Raw genomic sequence first — 8002 nt, 5'->3', positions numbered from 1 at the left:
TTCATCCAATGTTAGCAAGCCAAGGGTACTCAAAGGGTAACATTGTCCGGTTTACGCCACTATTCATCCAATATTCACAAGCCAATGGAGCTGACAGGCCAAGATTGCCCATTTTATACCAGTGTTCATCCAATATTCGCGACCCAATGGAACTGACAGGCCAACATTGTCCAGTTTATGCCAGTGTTCATCCAATATTCGTAAGCCAATAGAACTGTCAGGCCAACATTGTCCATGTTTTGCCAGTGTTCATCCAATATTCGCAAGTGAATGGAACTGACAGGCCAAGATTGCCCATTTTATGCCAATGTGCTTCCAATATTGGTTGGTCATTGGAGAAGCTGGGCCATCACTGAAGATGCTATATAATGGCATAGACAATATTGGGTTCAGATTGGCTAAAGAGGACCATCATTGAACCTTTTTTTGCCAATGCTCTTCCAATATTGGCCCAACTCCTTGTGCTGCCTGGGAGAGATCATTTGGTAGTGTTTTATTAAGGTCATTTATGTAATACAGTGTCGCGAGAAATATATTATGTAATTAAAAAATTATTATATATTGACAGTGCTACTGCCGAACTCTCCACGCCGGTCCGTTTGTAAAGACGGATTTTGAAGTAATGTCTTGTGATTGTCTTTGTCGCCTCGTGTCCAATGTGTTTGTAATTGACAAGTGTTTATTTGAATCTACGTTCAGTGCATTCAACCTTACGTTCAGTACGGTCTCCCTTATTTTGCTCGAGTTATTAAATTTGTATTTGTTTTAATTTTTTTCCCTTCAGTTGTGTCTGTGCGCCGCTTTTTTTGAAGAGATATACAGGGTGATCCTCGAACCAGCTGGGACCCCTTCAAACGTCGCCGCGGACCACAGTTTGAGAACCGCTGGACTAAGATGTGCTAAATATCGAGTTAATTCCGTGATTCGTCATGTTGCAGCTGCCATTTTAGAGACAATTATTATGGGCGGCTTTATCTCGGCAGTGTGCTTTGAAACGAATTTCAATTTATCCTGCTCGGAATTTGTTTTATGGCTTGGAAGAGCAACGCTGATGAATTTTTGCGACTCGTTACAGCATGAATGAACTGGCTTAGAAATAGTTACTAAACAGTAAGAGCGTCTCGTGAATTTGACTATTGGGGAGGGGATCGAAATATAGGGACCGCTTTGTCTAGATTGTTGTCCACACAGTTGGGTGTTTATTTCGAGAGCATACACATTGGTTACCTTGTACATAATTTACAAACGACCACCACTTTCGGCGGTGCGGTTCCTCGCGCGTTACCCTGACCATTGCTTTATTCGCACGAGGACTATAACACGAGTTCGTGCATCTCGCAGACTCTGAATCGTTCTTTTAGATTTCCTTTGAAAAATACACAAGCAGTTTACATTTGTAGTCCATACACGCGGACCGTGTGTGGACGTCAAATGTACCGGACGCTTTGCAGCAGATGTGCATGGGCGCGACCATAACTGACCTTCATTTTTTATTTCCTTTTATTCGGGTCGCTTCGCTTTACTACTGTGGTTACATGAGAAGCCAATGCTTTTCTAGACACCATGGTGTTCCTTTCACCGACGCAGGCTTTGTTTTCACTCATCATCGCTAGTTTCTGTGGCCCGGCCTCTTGGCAAGACACGTGGTCAGTTATGGCGGCTCTAATGTACGCGTGAGCAAAGCGTCTGTACGTCAACTCAAGTAGCCCTAGGTGTGCCAGCCACACAAGCCAGCGTGGAGCGGGCCTTCTGGGCGCTGACATATATTTTATCGTACCAGAGGTCTCGCATTTCACCGAGCACAGTTGATGACGTGCTGCTTCTGAGTTCATGCTCAGTGCCTTGATCATGATATCGTCCTCAACGCAATGAACATGATCTCAGAAGCAGTGTCGATTACGCGGATCCCTCCAGAGCTCTTGAATTATCTATTTTTGTGTAAAAAGAAATGTTAAATTCCTTTCCAATTTTTTTTTTTTTTTTTGAACACAAAATTGTTAGGCCCGCTTCAAACGGGGCAACTTTTCCAGCAATTTTGAGGTTGCTGGCGGGTTGTTCCCTAACTTTCCCTAGATCGACGCGAATTCTTGAGATCGGGTCCGGCTCGAACAAGCGAGCTACTCGGAGCAATTCGAAGACCGTTGAAGCGGCTGCAGCCAATCAGAGACGCGATATTTTCACGTGACACCCCTGTGGTGGTGATAATGACAGCTAAAGACTTAGTTCTGATTTGGAATGGATCGTTTTCGGAAATAAATAGTTTCAGAAAAATGAGTTAGTATTCTCAACGCCGTTCAAAGATATAAGAACGCGTTTGTAGCGCGTAGCTGGGCGTCTAAGTAGTGAAAAAAGAATCAAATTTAATCATGATGATGGCAAGTCGGAGCGATTCGGTTGCTGCGTGTAAACGCGGGCGGCCGGTGTTGCTGGTGTTGCGACGTCAAGTTGCTGGGTGAAATTGCTCCGTCTGAAGCGTGCCTTACGAGTTGTTACGGACCATTATTTGTTTCGTTCCGGAGCAGAAACGGAACTGAACTTATTTTGTATGGAACGCAAATGAAACCGGTACAAAAATACATTTTGTTCCAACACCCTGCTTTTACTTCATACGCTGTGTAAGTCATATTGTCAAAAGTCGTCTAAATCAATTTTACCACACCTTCCGAGCGAGCCCTGCGGCTTTGCGATAGTTATCGTACCAGCTCAAGGGCTCTGCAAGGGCCAGACGAAGATTAAACATTGCGATGGCGAGAACGCCAGCCCCGCGTCGCCGTACACGACGACGGACGGCGTTCTTCCCCACGAACAACGGCGGTGCTTCTTCCAAGCGAGAGTACTACGCATAGTTGCAACTCGTCTATAGCTTCAAACAGCGTGCCCGTTCGCGGAGCGCGTTTCTTGGCGGTTGCAGGGTTGGACACAGAGCCCGTCTCAAGCTTATGATGGACCGCAACGGACGCTACAAGCCGCAGGAGCCAATCCAGCGCATATGAACGTATCGCGTGGCCACGCGCCTCGTGCTTCGCTGTGTCCGTCCTAAAGGTGACGTGACGCTCACGCGGCATTGGATTAGCTCTGATAGCTCGTAGGGTTCTCTGCGGTCCATCGTAAGGAGAAACGGAGCAGGAACCTGAGTCAAAGGAGGGACGAGGAAGAGAGGTAACGAAGGGAGAAATATAAAAAAACAAACATCCAAGACAACACGCAGAGCAAGAAAAGAGAGAAAGTGAGGAACGTTTCTGCGCGCGCGCGCGGGGCCTAAGACGTGTCTGCGCCCGCGTTTACACTGTAGGCTTTTTGTGGTTTGATTTTGCGGGGAGCAGGCGTTTTTTTTGGCCGGCGTTGGGTCGACCCGGTCGACGCAACGCTAAACGTTGCGTCGACCCAAAACGTCATATCCGGTTTTTTACAACGCATGGGTCGCAAAGCTTTTACATACTATATTGCTAGTAAACTATTTTAATGTCAATATGTTATTAACTCATTACAAACCCATTAGTTTTTCAACAAAACGATATTGTTACTCTGATGTCATATCCGGCTTCAGATTAATTTAAAATACAAATGGGTCGCTTGTGTTATATACTTGCACTTGTTTGAAATTTGTTTTAATTATTATCTATTAAGTTAGTAAGGCAAACCCATGCCATCAATGACCAGGACCAAAAATCGCTGCCACCTCGCGCTCCGGTTCAAGAGTACGCACACATGTTTACAAATGGCGGCGCTATGGCAAGTCAGCTGTCGGGACTATTCGGTTATTTAGAGAATTTCATGTAGTTCTTAACAAATTAATGTATCAGTCAGCCCATGTATGCATCTTGATAATATAGCCAAGCCTGCATAACCTTCGCGATCCTAACTATCGCTGCTCACCAGAGCAGCACTGACCCCAGCGCGTCCTCCCCGCTCGCCGAAAACCGCTGAGCCACAAGCATGCAAGATCACGCTGGACGCTCACGCGATGCCAGAAAATCACTGAAGGCGGAAGCCTCGCCAGCTTCGCCGGCCTCGCGCCGAAAGCAATGTGTTCCCCATGCCTGCGAGCGAGCTGAGAAACACAAGTACGAGAATATTGTCTTGAGCAGCGTTTACACTGCACGAGAGAGCTTGCACACCAGGCCACCTCGGAGTGTAGAGCTTTTCGTTGCCTTGGCCTCTCCTTCCGTCGTCCTTGCATATCTCACGACGATAACAATGTCTTGCCTAAGCGTACCAGTGGTACGATCTCGGGAAGAACAGACCACTTTACCGAAGCCCAGCTACACGAGCATCCCAGCGGTTTCTGGGAAGAAGAGGCAGGGGGACATTCCCCTGCCTCCTCATCCCAGAAATATATATGCACTACATTAATAAGAGTGAATACAGGGTTACTTCTCTTGTGTTCCCCTTGTCCTCTTTTTTTTTTTTCTTCTTCTTCTTTTGTGTGTTGTGTTTTTTAATGGGAGAATGTGAAAGTGTAAAATGCTTGGCATTGATTTTCCGAAGCAAATGTAGATGTGATGGATGCCTCGGGAAGAACTAATGATTAATTTGAACCACTTCACTTCAATTTTCTTTTCACATGCATGAAAGACCTCTATTACACAGTAAGTAAAGCTACTGGTAGATTAATCTGCACATTTTGCCTCTTTAGTTACCTATCTATGATGCTGGCCTTGAAGGTGCACTTATGTAAGCATTGACAATATTTTCATCTGTGTTGTACCCTGGAACCCAGCATGCTTACACTGAGCTTACAAAAAAAAAAATGAGAGGGCAGCTATTATACTGTTAGCAACAACTGTAATCAGCCTTACTGAGAGCAACATGGTTGTTTATTTCTTTATTCTGTATCACCCTGTCAAGGTATTACAGTTGGAAAAGTTGGAATTTTACCTGCACCAGAAAACTTAAAATGCAAATTTGCAGGAATAATTTATTCGAGGCACCAAACATGATAACCACTGGGGGACCAGTCAGGCAATACGCATGCACGACCAAATGTCTGACTGGTCCTACGACATACCAGAAAGATTGTCGAACCTCATCAGGTGCCACCCACTTGCTGCATCGTGTGTATTCACGCATAGGTGTAGACTACGGGGGGTCATCGGGGCTCGGTCCCCCCTAATGAGATCCGGGGGGCTCCATCCCCCCCGGGCCCGGGCCATGATCCTTACCGAGACGCTGTTTCTAGTAGTGGCATGTAAACATAATAATGCCCACGTTGCCTTTATTGACAAAATGCATGAAAGATAGAATCCCTGCGTGCTTCCGGGGGGGGGGGGGGGGGGGGGGTGCTTTTCCACTTGAGCCGAAAACACCCCCCCCCCCCCCAAAAAGATGGAAGGTTTACGCCGCTGCATTCATGTGAGTCTGTGATTGTTGGTGTCTGATCGGGTTCAGCAGTCTTTTTGGCATGTCAAACAACCAGTCGGATGTTGAGTCGTGTATGGCCTGCCCGGGCCCCCAGTGTTTACCACATAAAATGTGGCATTTCGCAGTCATTAATACGCGGGAAGCAGCTGTCCAAGCGTAAATGTAAAACTCAAAAAATAAAAAAAGAAGTCATTGTTTTTTTTTTAGTAAAGGACTCTGACAACCGATATGACTGCAATATGCAAAAGTGGACAGATGACGAGAAAAAAACTTTCAGCCTCTCCACTGTGGTGAAGAAGGAAAACCAGCGGAGCTGAACAATGAAAAGTAACGGCTGGCCGCAAGTCAGCAAGCCAAAGTGGAAAGGCTGCCGCCACCCATGACCGACGGCGGCAACCAGATAGGTGGCTTGCCGCCGTCGCTCATAGATGGTGGCAGGTGTCCAGAGTTCGGTGTCTTCATTTCTTAGTGAGGGACACGATCCTGGGGAAACTAGACGTTAACAGCTCGGCTGTAAAAGTGGTTCCAGCAGGGCATAGAGAAGCTGCCACACAAGTGATGCAAGGGCATTCAGCTCCTGTGGGAGTCTGTCAAGGTGGACATGCGTGCCTACATCTAGGTGACCGGTATCTGCAGCAGAAAACAAAATTGTGAATCCAAATAGTATGCTTCTGGTAATTGGCTCTAGATCATGTGGCCACTTGTTCTGTCTGTGGGTTGGGGTGAATGCTGCTAGTTTTTCTGAAACATTTTCCGCGACTGCCATTACATGAAGAGAAAAAAAGTGGAACTGGGCGTTGATTAAAAATTTTAACCCGATTGACACCCTTCATTCAATTAATTAATTGGTCTCGTTCATAACTCAAAATTACATATATATACATTATTTTTTTTTTTTTGCCTTTGCTTAATATGTGAAAAACGGTGCAATATACAATTTTAATTACAAATCATCGTCGATATGTTGTTCTGTACAGTTCAGAGACACTCACACTCGCAGGTTATTACTTCAGCTGCTTGAGGCAAGGAAGTTTGTTGGTATTCTCCGGCAACAGCGGCCACCTTTGATTGTTCACAATAGTCTCTGCTGCACCAAACGGACACTCGCATGGCATTGAAGTGGCCGGGACACGTGTAAACTTCTGCACTTGTCTGGATTTACAAGTCTCGTCTTCACAGTTTACTTTAGGTTAAAATGTCACTGAAAATATGCCCTTCATATAGGTGTACTCATCCACATCTGCGTGGTGAAAGCATTTAATTTTTACTTTTGGTCTGTCAAAATTTTACCAATCAACCAGTTAAAAAAATTAATTGTGATTAAAGCATTAGGTGGTAGGTTAATCGACCAATTGCCCAGCCCTAGAAAGAACCAATGTGTGTTTCATATAGGTTATGAACATTAAATAATAAGTTACAAACATACAAAGAGGAGGGAAAAGAGTGTAAAGGTATGTCACTGGGGACAGTGCCTCTTCTGACCAAGACATGTGCCCCCCCATGCAAGGCTCCATTTCCCAACAATTCCTTCACAGCAGAGTTTTAGTTTATTCGCACGTAACAGTCTAACTGACTACCATCCGAAATAAGGGAAATCTGACAATAATTCGCAGTTGGGCTGCAACTCTGTACACTGAAGCCACCTGAGCAGGTTTCATCATAGGCCAGCATGCTATCTCAATGTCACCAGGGCAGTAAGTAAACAGGAACTGAAGACAGACTCAGATATGCAAAAAAAAGAGTAGTCGAGAAGATTTTGACGAGCGTGTTGGAACAGATGGAACAGTAAGAAAGCACAAAACGGACAGAAGGACGAAACAGACCTGTACAAGCTTTCAGTTTACAACAACATATATTTGTTGCCAGCAAACTCTGCACCAACAAACGTTGGTGGGGAAGGGGGGAAGGAGCGAGAGGGAGAAGAAAAGGAGAAGGGTGCACGAGGGGAGAGAAGGAGAAGGGAAGATAGCATTTTCGCATACGGAACATTGTAAAATCGGTATACTGGTTTTACGAGGCAGAACATGTACTAATCTCTGCAATGGAAATAAAAATATTGCACCACAATATCATGACAATTGTGCAAAGCCAAAGTGACTGTTTATTTTGTCTTCTACATCCACAGCCATTTCTTTCCACTAAAGGGTCTCGACAACTGAGGTCTTCCTGCATCTTGCACATGTTCTCAGTAGACTACAGCTTAAAATGCTGTAGTCTACCGACAAAAATTGTATTCATGCTATCAATCAATCATGGTTTTATTGCGTGTTTCCAGGCAACTCTTAGTCCTAAACAGGGGTGCACTCACTCCATCCAATAAAAAGAAAACCAACATTGTCACATCCTAATTAGCATACATAAGACTTCTTTTTTTTTTTTACATTGAAAAAAGAGCAGAGAAGTCAAGGTATGTATTGTCACATTTATTATATGCCTGCTGAATCCTAGACAAAGGAGTTTCACAATGCAAATTACAAGAATGAAAAGGTGCCCTAAGCCTGGTTTGACATTAAGGAACATTGAATAAAATCTTACTACCGTCAAATACCGGGCAAGCGCCCACTCAAAATTTAGAGATAAACGCGAAAAAATGGGGGATGGGCACTTGTCCGATCATCAATTTTACATATAAATGTACTGT

Source organism: Ixodes scapularis, unplaced genomic scaffold (assembly GCF_016920785.2).
Source record: "Ixodes scapularis isolate PalLabHiFi unplaced genomic scaffold, ASM1692078v2 ptg002615l_1__unscaffolded, whole genome shotgun sequence".
NCBI classification, from domain to species: domain Eukaryota; kingdom Metazoa; phylum Arthropoda; class Arachnida; order Ixodida; family Ixodidae; genus Ixodes; species Ixodes scapularis.
The sequence above is the reverse complement of the archived record's forward strand: the minus strand, read 5'-3'. Positions refer to the sequence as shown.